This window comes from Marmota monax, unplaced genomic scaffold (genome assembly GCF_021218885.2).
Source record: "Marmota monax isolate L192 unplaced genomic scaffold, Marmota_monax_Labrador192_F-V1.1 WCK01_AAM20220418_F8-fsc00073, whole genome shotgun sequence".
Classification (NCBI taxonomy): Eukaryota; Metazoa; Chordata; class Mammalia; order Rodentia; family Sciuridae; genus Marmota; species Marmota monax.
This window is the reverse complement of record NW_026692846.1, coordinates 3,111,842-3,124,473: the sequence shown is the minus strand read 5'-3', so window position 1 is coordinate 3,124,473 and position 12,632 is coordinate 3,111,842. Positions and strand designations below refer to the sequence as shown.

Below are 12,632 nucleotides of genomic sequence, written 5' to 3'. Positions count from 1 at the left end.
CAGTGCTTCCCTGACCCAAGTGACCAAAGGTGTGGCAGATAATGATGGCATTCTTATCTCCAAAATGAAGATGCTAAATAGCCACTCCATAGGACATTGACAAATGCCACAAAATAGTGAGAAGCAACTCTCCTGCACATTTCAAGAAACTTAATTTACAACTGTGAAGCCTTGGTTAGTGTCTCAAATTTTCATTATTTACTGTATACATTTTTATTTCTATCAGCTTAAAGTACAATTGCACCCTACAATTATAGCGGTAACTAAAATAAAGAGCTGAAGAATGCATAATTAAATTGTCTTGTCTGTATCAGAGAAAGCAAGTTTATTAAGTTGTAAAGCTACTGTTCTAGTTCTCCAGAACTAGAACAGGGAAGAATTTAAAACAATTTAACTTGTAAAACATCTTTTATGTAAAACATCCTTCACTTGTGCTAATTATATAACCTCTATAAAACACAATTTAATTATACAAAACAAAATGCCTTTAGGCTACAAATAAATCAGATCACAAAAATCAACTGAACACTACAAATTAAAAATGAATGCTTTCAGAGTTTGTGTCCATGCTGAAATGTGGGCCACACACATTCCATGACCTCTAATATAAGGAAAAAAAAACTTTAATCCAACTGTAGAAAAGAACTGAGCAGAAATGATTGTATTTCCACCTACGTATGTCTCCTTCTTTTTAAAGTTTGGCCTCTTGAGCCTGGACAGGGTGCTTGGCACAGGGGTGGGGTTCCTCGCCCCAGGAAGAGCTCTGGTGCCACTGACAGACTCCCCACCATGCCCAGGAACCAGGATGCTACACAGCAGTCATGGTGGTACAGCTCGAGTTTCTGAGTTTCTGCCTGGAAGCTGCTCTGGAATCCCCCATTTTGCTGCTGAAGTCAGCAGTAGACTCCTTTCTGCTAAGGAACGGACTCGGCTGTATGGGAGGACCAAAGTCTGGTCTGTTCATCTGTTTACCAGCGGAGGTGTCTCAATTGCTTCTGGTTACCATGAAGACAGCTGCTATGAATATTCAGGGAGGCCTTCTGGATTGTGCAAGTGCGTGGCCAACTACATTTTTAACTGACAAGCCTCTTTCCACAGTGAGCAGCTCTGAACTCCTGTCAGCCAAAGTGGGACCTGCACATGCTTGTGCTCTGGCAATGCTGCCTTCTGCTTGGTCTAAGGCTACCAGCCCCACAGGTCCAGACAGCATCTCACTGTGGTGTAGTCTGCATTTCCTAATGACCACGGATGCTGAGCATCTTTCTGAGGGCACACTGTCATCCATACAAAATGCATTAAGTGTCTGTTCAAAGCTTTTGGCCATTTTTAAGTGAAATTTTTTATTGAGACACATGATTTTTTAATACAGTTTATCAAAAAAACACTGAAACGTCTGTGTAATAAGCCACTTAGAATTCATGAAAAACAGACAAAAATAAAATGCCTCCTTGCCAACTCCCACTCACCATAGCCTGTCCACCCCTGAAAGAAATGCAAAAACAAGCAGAAAAAAGGCTCACCCACCCTCTCCCCAACTCTAAATATGAGAATTCTAAGAAAGGGTACCTGCCTACTTCTAGGGTCAGGAAGCCAAACTTTCACACTATTACAAATGTCTGATGGGAAACCATCCTTCCCTCAGTATTAGCTGGGACTGATTGAGCACTGTGTGGTGTTTCATAGAAGCAGGGGTAAGCCAGCTCAGGAGGTGGCACTATCCTCTTGCCAGGTAAGCCCAGGGCCCCACCTGTGCACTGGTTGAGCACAAGGGCTAAGCTTCAAGTGGAGAACCTGACACCATCATAGGAACCTTGCACAAGTTTCACCATCTCTAAGTTCAGTTTATCTGTAAAATGGGAGCAGTAGTCACTGCCTTACTGAGCTACTGTAAGAATCACACCAGACTCAGAGTCCACACACACCTGAAAACTGTTCTGTGACTATCATTCTTCACCTTAACTCCTGCATCTCAAATGTAAGCAAGATTGGGAAAATGGCCTTCAAGGGCCACCCTGATTCTGAACCACACCGCCCTCTGATGGAAGTACTTCCAACAAAGACTGGGAGCAGAACCTCTGGTACATGCTCTTTCAGAAGCACACTAGCGTTCCCCCAGAACCAGACTGCGCTGCTCCCTTTCCTGCATTTAAGTTTCTCAGAAAATGAAGTGTGCTGAGCCCATACTCCTGCCCACCCAGGTGGCACAAGAGCACCCAGCAAAGTGCAGGTCAAAGAAAGCTGGGAAGCGCTGGGGCTGCATGTAGCTCAGTGGTAGAGCCCTCACTAGCCCTGGGTTCAATCCCCAGCACCACACAAAAGGAGAATGGGTGAGCTGGGGTCAAAACACTCCACTGCCCAGTGTCAACTCATGCCAGTCGCTTACTCCTCAGAAAGCAATTTGGACCTCTGAACGTGAGTTTTCTTGCCTGCAGAGTGGCAATACCACCATCAACCCCTAGTGCATCTGGAATGACTAAGCACCCTAGTGGGGGGTACATTTGATGGTGGTGATCACATCCTTAGACCTGCCTGTCTTCCCTCTTCAGAGCAGGAGCCACTAAGTTAAACCACCATTTTAGCAGCTTCTCCCCATACACCTAAACTGCTCTGAATACCACCAAATGACCTCCACTATGCTATTTAGTACAAGGTCAACCCAAAACTTCAACTTGACCTTTCTGCTGCATGACAAAGTTGAACATGCCCTTCCTCAGGAAGTATCTTCATCCCTTCTTTCCATAGCAACCAATACTGGTTTTTCCAGCAGCTGCTCTGTGCTGCTAACACTCCTCCTGACCATTTAACAGCAAAGTAACATACAGCTCAGTCTCTGGCCAGCTTCTCTATGCTCACCAGTGACCACCTAGTGTCCCTTAGCTTGCACTTCTACTTCCAGCTCAAAATTCTCTTCCAAGCTCATACTCCAACTGCCAGAGACCCCTAGGAGGCCCTAAGGAACAGATCCAAATGAGAAATGCTTGAAGGTGCACTCCTCATACACCACTGAGTCCCAACCCAGTCCTGCAGGCTCCTCCCAGCTGCCCAGACCACAACCTCACAGGCAACTGGCCCCTACTTTCCTCACACCCTGCCTAGTCCCACAGGTTCTACTTTCAAAATGCATCCAGGGTCTACCTGCTTCTTACCACCACTACCGTTGCCACCCGAGCCCATGACGCCTCTGCTGCTTGCCTGGTCCCCTCCACAACCAATGGGGACTCACCTGGGTCTATTCCTACATTTTTCTCTGTTACTGAACTGAGGAATATTCTGCTCCACAGCAGCAAAAACAGTACTCCAGCTGCCCTTCACTAGATACCTGCACTCTCCAAGGTGCTGCTCCCTCCCGGCAATGCTCTTTCTCCTAGTCATCCGCCTGCAGCGCCTACTGTGGAGCCTACCTACGCCACAGTATTTAGGTGAGACCTGCTTCCCAGCTTCCAACTTGGCTCGTGGCTTGGGCTCTCACTATGCTGCTGCTATGATTGCTCCCCCTCCATCCACCCTCTGGCTTGTGCTGCAGCTGGATCTACCTAATGCCATGAGAACCACATCTGGCAATCAGCAACAACTCAGCAAACATTCCCTGAACTTAATGGCTAGTCCACAGTACAAACCAATTCTTTACCAGGATCACCAGCTCCCACTGTCTTTCCAATGGAGCATCCTGGAAAGAACCCATTCCACAGTTCATGAGAACACTGGAACTACTCCCAGACTAATTGGCTGCTGAGGGCTGGCACCAGGCAAGGATGGCATGATCTCAACTGCCTCTCCTTCTTCACTGCTGCAAACCCTCAGAAGCATCACAGCTCCAACCACAGGTGTGCCAACTCTGCTCACACGGGCACAGCCTCAAGCCCTGCCTCAGAGCAGAACAAAAGCCACTCCAAGAAAACCAGCTCCACTGCCCCGACTTCAGCTACAAACACAGAAGGGGTACAATAAGTATTTGTTGAAGAAATGAGGAACAGAAAAGCAAATGTCTTGCCCAGAGTCCCACAGCAAACATGGCAGTGTCATTAGCCTCAGAAATACCTGATACCAAAACTATTGCTCTTACCCAAGCTGTGTGGCCTATACCTTAAGGTCCTCACAATAGGCCAACATGTCACATCCTACCCCTAAGACCTCATGACAGGCCAACATGTCACATACCACTGCTAAGGTCCTCATGGCAGGATGTCACATCCTACCCATAAGGTCCTCACAACAGGACAATGTCACATCATACCCCTAAGGTCCTCATGACAGGACAACATCACATCCCACCACTAAGATCCTCAGGACAGGACAATATATCATATCCCGACCCTATGGTCCTCATGACACGCCAACACGTCACACTACACATACCCATCCCTTACAGTCCTTAGTGGCTTCAGGTTCAAGAAGGAAGACTAACGCTTTCTAGTCCTCTAAAAACTTCATGAAACAAAAGCACTAGAGAAAATGACAAATCTCTAATAATAAAAATCAGAAAAGGGAGAGTCACCAAAAGATGAGAATCCAACAAATATCCAAATATTAAAAAGGAGCTGGGAGCAGAATGATGTCAGAGACCCACAGACACTGAGCCCTGGAACAGGCAGGCTTCTTTCTGGTGGTGAGGTTGCTGAGTGTGGCCTAGTTCCATGACAAGTTATGCTCAGGCCAACCCAGCATCTCCTCTTGGAACAAACAAACAAAAAAAATCCAAGGGTATTTCTCTAGAAAGTGAAGCAAAGGTTTATGATACAAGTGTTGACCTTCTGAGAGTAAAACCTCCCCGCCGCCTGGTTATCTGGGGCTGACAGAACAGAAGCATGCTGGGGCAGAGAGCCCAAGCTAAACCCCTTCAGAACGTGGCTCCAACTCAGACAAACATCAAGCCCTGCTTCTTGGGCACTTCAGACAACCACAGCCCACTAGACCCCAAGGAATGCACCTCCACCCAAGAGGAGTCAGTACCGAGAGAGAGAAACAGCCTTGAAAGAAAAAGCCAAGATGGAAAGCTGAAGAACACCTACAAGAGATAGGCAAAACCTCACTAAGCACATCTAGGAAGAACTCTGAATCCTTAAAACAAGAGACTCAAAATAACAAAATGATCCCTATAATTAAAAAACATACACTGTTTTTAGAGTTCAACCCATGTGCAGCCCCTGAACATTTGGCTGGAACTGCAAAGGTAGCAACATGAAACCCAGCAGTGTAAAGGTAGAAACAAAAGTGGGACCCAGGACAAGGACACTTGCTAGAAAGGGAGGGAAGAGCCAGTTCCTGGGGCAGTACCATCCTTACCCTGCAAACTGAAGAGCAAAGATTCTAATATAAACTAAGGGCCCAAGGAAAAGATTGTTAAAATCACAAAAGAAGACTTTTACAAGAGAAATACACATGGAGACTATCCAAAAATGAGACGCAGGAAGAGATGTGGGAATAGCACCAACCCACAACAGATCACTTAAATCTGAGAGGCCACAAATGGCAAGGTTTACATGAAATATCACGTTTTGGAGATAACATCAGCACACCCAAAATGAAAAGTGGTGAAGGAAGAAGCCTGTGGCATGGAATTCAGGGTTGGGAGCGGCCAGTGCTGGCTTTCCATCCACTCTCCTAGCTTTCAATCATATAAACAAGTAAAAAAGCACCACCAGTCCTTCCCCACTGCCCTCAGCCAAGCACAGCTCCTTCAGAGGGCAGAAACCCTGCAGCCAAGACACAGCCCAGCCTCCTGCTTCACTCTGAACACCTCCCCCAGTTCTCTCTGGCAAACCTGGCTCTACCTATAGCAAACTGCATCCACAGGGACGCAACACCAAACCTGCTCACCTCTGAGCCTCCATACAAGACCCGCTCCCTGCCCACCCCTCAAGAACAAGCGCTCCTACTCTCCAGGGCTCCTACTGGACACCGCACCCCTGGGAGCAGTGTCCAGCGGGCTGTCCATGCTGGGCTGAGGCCCAATGAGCACTCCCCAGAGCAACTCTTTCTCCATGCAGCACTCACCAGCCTGTATGAGCTGCCCAGCCCCTGAAGAAAGGATGTTATAAGAACAAGGCTCACAGAAAATCTCAGCCTAGCATAGCGCCCAGCATTCTAGAAATGCTCTTTGAAGTAGAAGAGACTAGTGACTCTTCCATCAACACATCTGTCCTCAGTTTACTAAGCTCTGTACAAATGGGGATGGACTCTCACATCTACGATTTCCCTACTATGGACCAGGAACTAAGGTCCACAGGTCACAAATCAGCAAAATATACAAATTATAAGTAATCTAATCTCTTCTCTTTTTTCTCGGGGGGGGGGGGGGGGGGGCAGGTACAAGGGATTGAACTCAGGGGCACTTGCCCACTGAGCCACATCCTCAACCCTATTTTGTATTATTTGGAGACAGGGTCTCACTGAGTTGCTTAGTACCTCACTTTTGCTGAGGCTTGCTTTGAACTCACGATCCTCCTGCCTCAGCCTCCCAAACTGCTGGGATTATAGGTGTGCACCACCGTACTCGGCTATAATCTAATCTCTTCAGGGATCTGTTTTACTCTCACGATAATGGGAAGAAAAATACCACCAAATACTATTTGCTATTTTAAGTGTTGAACAAATTTCACAAACCTCACAGCATCTTCATAACAATCCATAAGAAAGATCATATAACAATCTCCTTTGTCAGGGAAGAAATTAGGTTTAGGTAGATTAAACAACTTGATTAAGGTTGAATTATTAGTATACAAGATGCCTAACCCTTATCCATAATTTTCTTTTCTGCAGTTTTAGTTACCCACAGTCAACATGGCCCAAATTATTAAATAGAAATTTCCAGAAATAACTCCTAAATTTCAAATTATATACTATTCTGAGTAGTATGATAAAATGTGCCCTATCCCACCTGGGACATAAATCATCCCTTTGTCTTGTATATGTCTTTGTTTATGCAAACCTTACTCATAAGGCTATTGCAGCACTGCAGTGTTTGCATTCAAGTAACACTTATTTCCTTAATAATGTCCCCAAATCACAAAAGTAGTAATTCCGGCAATCTGGATATGCCAAAGAGAAGTTGTAAAGGGCTTCCTATAAAGTGAAGAGCTGAGGGCTGGGGATGTAGCTCGGTGGTAACACACTTGCTTAGCCTCCTTAAGGCCCTGGATTCAATTCCCAGTATCACCACCACCACCACCACCACCCAAAAAAGTGAAAAGTTGAAAATACAACAAGATATTTTAAAAGAGAAAAAGACTACAATCACATAGCCTTTACTACAGCATCTGGCAATGGTTTTATTTTATTATTAGCTGTTATTTGTTAATCTCTTACCATGCCTAATTTATAAATTTGATTATCAGAGAAATACATGTATACTGAGGCTGGAGTTGTGACTCAGTGGCAGAGCGCTTGTCTCACATGAGTGAGGCACTGGGTTCAATTCTCAGCACCACATAAATAAATAAAAGTATTGTGCCCATCTACAACTTAAAAAAAAATCTAAAAAAAAAAAAAAAGAAATACATGTATAGGGGAAAACACACTACATATGTGGTCAGAGTCTATGGCAGTCTCATGCATGCTGTAGATAAGAGAGAATGACTGGAAATAAGCAGCCAACGTCTGAATCCGGAGTCCAGGAGGATAAGAGAGCAACCTGTAGGAGGTTACACTGAAGCCAGGCACTGCCAGTTATAACCTCAGCAATGTTTAGCCTCTCTGTCTTTGTTTATGCAAGCCTTACTCATAAGGCCAGTGCAGGGACTCAATTAGTAATTACAACTTAGTGTTTATAATGCCCAGAGTATGCAAGTGTTACTATTAGCATCATCCAATATCATTATATAGCCTGCCTATCTCAGAAAAGCTTCACTCTCAGTGGCACCGGACAACCCATGCTTCTCCCCTCACCTGCCCTACAAAACCAACTGTTTTGTTTGCTGCTACTATATGTCACAGAGATCCTAGTACAGGTGAAGGAAAGCAGACAAAAGGACCAAGACACAAGTGTAGAAGAATCACACTCACAGTTCAAAAGGCAACAAAGCTCTGTGAAAATATCCGAAGATGATCTGAAAACACTGCTAGTGCCTCCTTTCTCCTTCCATCACAGTCCAGGGGAAGCTGAAGAGACAAGACACACACACACATGACTACCTTCCTTCACTGTGTTTTCAAGCACTACTGTACCTTAGTCAGCCTCTGCATGCGTACCTTGCCAACTGGGCTAGACTCTGAATGAAGGAAAAAAAAAATATTACCACAGGGCCTGGGGTTGTAGTCCAGTGGCAGAGCACTGGGTTCAATCTAGCACCACATAAAAATAAATAAAGGTATTGTGTCCATTTGCAATTAAGAATCCAAGTGACACTCAATTACCAGTGTCATCAAAAACACCTGATATACAAGAGGGTTAAGTGATGGATATCATCCACTGGTTAATAAAGAACAAATGAAATAAACGCTACAAAAACCCAACTCTCTCTCCCTCTCTACATATATATATATATATATATATATATAATATATACGTACATATGTATTATACATATATATATATAATATATATTACCACAACCCATGTGTCCAAGTCCATACTTTAGTTATAGAAAACACAAATACACAAATAAAAGAGGTAAAAACCATTAAAACATCAACAAGCGTAAATCAACCTGCCACAAAGTTGGCTAATAAGTTCAGTGTAAGATAAGAAACAGAAGGCACATTTTTATTTCACCCCCTCCCACTAAAGTTACACTAAAGAGTTTTTTTTAATTAAAAACCAAACACGCAGGCCAAAGAAAGTTGAAAGGAGAAAAAAAAAAAACTCAACATTTGTGAAATTGTAAGAAAAGTCTCTAATGCAGACCGAAACAAAAACAAATGAGGAAAAAGAAAAAAAAAAACTGGAAGACAAACAACAAAAGACTGGGGGGGCACGGTGAATGGCTGCACAGACCAAGATGGCCAGACCTGAGGCCAGCAGCGGCCACCAGCCCCCTCTAGAGCAGGACATGCGGAAGCCCAGAGCCCACTGCAGCAAAGGCTGCAGACCAGGGAAGAAGGCGAAGGCCCAGGAGGGGGCTCAGGGGGCTCCCCCACCCACCCCACCCTGCTCTAGAAAGGGGCACCCCTGGGATGGGGTGGGCCTGGCCAATGGGACTGATGGTAGATCCCCTCACTGAACACACACTCCAGCCCCCAGCACTTGGCATTCAAATCCTTATCCTGCAAGAAAGAAACTGTCAGAGCATTCTTGGGGAATCTGATCAGCCTAGAGGAAAGACAAAGATAACAACATGGGATTCCCCAACAAATGGCCTGTCCAGATGCCCTCATACAAAACTCAGTTGAAGGAAGCCACCCATGTGTTTTAAGAAGAATTTCTTGATTCATGGCAAGGAAATACTACTAGGCATGTGAGAAGAACCTCTGATGCAGGAGATAGAGACCAACAAGGGGAAGGGATGGGGATGCCAATGTGGAGGAAAAGGAATCACATGAGCTACAAGAACCCAGGCACACTTGTCAGCAAGATTTGGCAGCACACCTCTCTGGCAGAAGCACAGTTTGCCTTGCTGATCCACTTCCAAACATGTGTTTGACACCTTGGTATTTCTAACAATTTCAGCACCCAACACGGGGCCCCATATGTCACCTGGGGTCATGCTGACTCCCCCCTTATAGAAGACAGGTCTGCCTTTTTGCAGTGGTCTTAGAGTGGGAGTGGAAATTGAGGGTGATCCCTGAGGCTGATCCAAAATCAAAAGAGGGTTGGCAACATGGGAAAAGGGCCCAAGCAAGTACCATGGCAACCAGGTAACCCATGCATGGACCAAGGCAGGAAAATCTATTCTTGAGCTCAAGAGAGAAGAACTTCCTTGGTGATAGGGACATCTTGGAGGTTGTGTGTGACTCAGACTCTATTCAGAAACACAAAACCAGGGTGTATAAGTAACCTCCAATAAAGACAGGGTGGAGTACGGAGCAGTGGGGGGCGGAGGGGAAGGGTTTAATTACACAAACCACCAACAAAAAAAAATGGGGAATAAAAATTTTAGGCCTAGGGACAGGGAAGGACAATAGAAAGATTCCATATGTAAAGTTTTCTTCTAAAGTAAAAATGGGGCTGAAGCAGTGGCTCAGTGGTAGGAAGAGCCCTTGCCTAGCATGTGTGAAGCACTGGGTTCTATCTTCAGCACCACATAAAAATAAATAAAAAATAAAGGTCCAGGGCTGGGGCTGTAGCTCAGTGGTACAGCCGAGTGGTACGAACTTTTTGTATACATATAGATTACACCTGTTAATCTATATGTATATAGATTATATACATATAGATTAACAAATTCTATCCTCAGCACCACATAAAAATATGAAGACATAAAATAAAGTTATTATGTCCATCTACAACTAAAAACAAATTTTTTTAAAAAAATTCATGTATAGATGAGTACTCATAAATTTAATGAATGGCCTTTCAGTTCATATGATTCAAATAACTTCAACAAAAAGTTTAAATTGGTAAGAGTAAGATGCCTTTGAAACTTCTAACCCACACTCTGCCAATCAGAGTGTTGGTTTCTATAAAATATTTAAAGTACAACGTCCATTGCTTCTAAGAATTTTTCTTCGGCAGGAATAACTGACTTAAAGTGTTAACTAGAGTTGTAAGTTAGAAATGAGTAAATTATTTTAACATGAATGGGATTACTCTTCATAAATGTGTTTCTTAGGAGTCATCTGATTAATTTTGTAAAGTTAAAATAGTAAAATATCAACTAAGCACAAATTCAAGTACTCTCAGCTTCTTGAATTCCATACGGTAACATATATTTGGGACTACTAAAAATGTTTTTTTGTTTAGTAAATTTTAAAAAGAAAGATTTAAGATTGCTCATTTCTGGGTTTTAACCTACAAGCAAAGTTACTAAGAGTTAAAATTCTAACAGGTGTAATCTATATGTATACAAAAAGTTTCAGCTGTGTTTTGATTAAAGTACTAAAAAAAAAGTGTGAAGATGCTGGGAGCCATTAGCCAAGTAGGTATGACAATTTCCTTGCCAGCGTACCCCATGTTGCTGACATGTTGCAGTGACATTGAATGTTAAGTGACCTTGCTCAAGGACCAAGGCAGATTAGGGTGTTCCCGGTTTTAAGATAATCGTGTTTAGGGCGTTCCCAGTTTAGGTTCCAGGTTTAAGGTTTAAGATTATTCCTGCTGGGAATAGGGCGTATCCTGCTGCCTGAGTTCCCCTTGAGTTCTCACGGGATTCAGACAGTATATTTTGGAGATAGAAGCCCAGTGGAGGAATTTGGGAGAGAAGGTGAATTTGGGCAGAGAACGTGGATTTGGAAGAGAACGTGGATTTCCCCAGAACGTGATTGTAGACGGCTGGTGTGAGTTCGGGAATAAAGAGTTGCTGTTTGAATCTACAAGCTGTGTGGTGGCTCCTGATTGTGTGCCCAGCCAGACTGCGGCATTTGTGCCCAGCCAGACTGCGGCATGAATATTTCATCTTATTGAAAAGGAGTAAGGTTTGTTTTTCTCTAACTTCCATTTGGGTTCACCCACTTCCATTTTCCCACCACTCTGAAATAAGGAGTTGACTGAAATGTTTAAGATCACAGGGTGGCCTTTACATTTGGTGGGAGGACCTTAATTGAGGCCCCCTGAGTGCCTGACTATTAACTATCCTATCTTCTTCAGGGGGTGAAAGCTGCCAGTCACAAAGGAAACAACATGTATGTAACTAGATAAAGGTAACCTGTTATAAATAAGATATATAGAGAATTTTGTGTTATTTTTTACACTGGGATGGGAATTCAAAATCTTTTTTTTTTTTTTTTTTTTGTACCAGGGATTGAACCCAGGGGCACTTAACCACTGAGCCACACCCGGAGCCCTTATTGTATTTTGTTTAGAGACAGGGTTTTGTTAAGTTGCTAGGACTTTGCTAAATTGCTGAGGCTGGCTTTGAACTTTCGATCCTCCTGCCTCAGCTTCATGAGTTGAGTGTGCCACCACACCCAGCTAAATATATTTTTGAAAGATAATAATAAAAGGTGATGTTTTTAAAGGTTGACATTATAAAACATTGATGTATTTGGCACTTTTCCACAAAAAGAAAGTCAGAAACTCTCTTAGTTTTTGTTGGACTCATGTTTCCAGTGTAATGCTGTATTACTATCAAGAGCACTTGGCCTTACCTAAAATAAGGCCCACATTAGGGTGGTTCCAAACTAGGCTAAACTTAACCTCATTTAAAGTTATATTTTTGTTGTAAAGATTACATCTCAAAATAAATGGGATATAATACTCAACTAAGTAAAGGTTTATGATTATAAAAATCATGTTTCTTGATTCATAGCTATTATACAAACTGAATGTTTTTTTGCTTGTTAATTTCATTTTGTATTTTCCTTTTTAAAAAAATAAATAAATAATTTTTTTAAGCTGTATAAACTGGTGGGCTAGGATTGTGGGTCAGTGTTAGAGCGTTTGCCTCACACACGTGAGGCACTAGGTTCGATCCTCAGCACCACATAAAAATAAAATAAAGGTATTGTGTCCACCTATAACTAAAAAATAAATATTTTTTAAAAATGTATAACTGTTGCCTGTTAATGTTTTGCAGACCACTGCTTCTAACATAACAACC

At 43.2% G+C, this 12,632-nt stretch overlaps 1 protein-coding gene across 2 annotated transcripts in view; it reads right to left on the bottom strand.

Moving 5' to 3' along the window:
- Positions 1-12,632, bottom strand: part of Ptk2 (protein tyrosine kinase 2) — a 229,663-nt gene that overhangs the window by 188,783 nt on the left and 28,248 nt on the right. The window contains exon 2 of one of the 2 annotated variants that reach the window (XM_058580854.1): positions 8,002-8,097. The exons of the other annotated variant lie outside the window; for it this stretch is intronic. The gene's annotated coding sequence lies outside the window, so the exon portion shown is untranslated. The remainder of the gene's footprint in view (positions 1-8,001; positions 8,098-12,632) is intronic. 2 annotated transcript variants of the gene reach the window in all.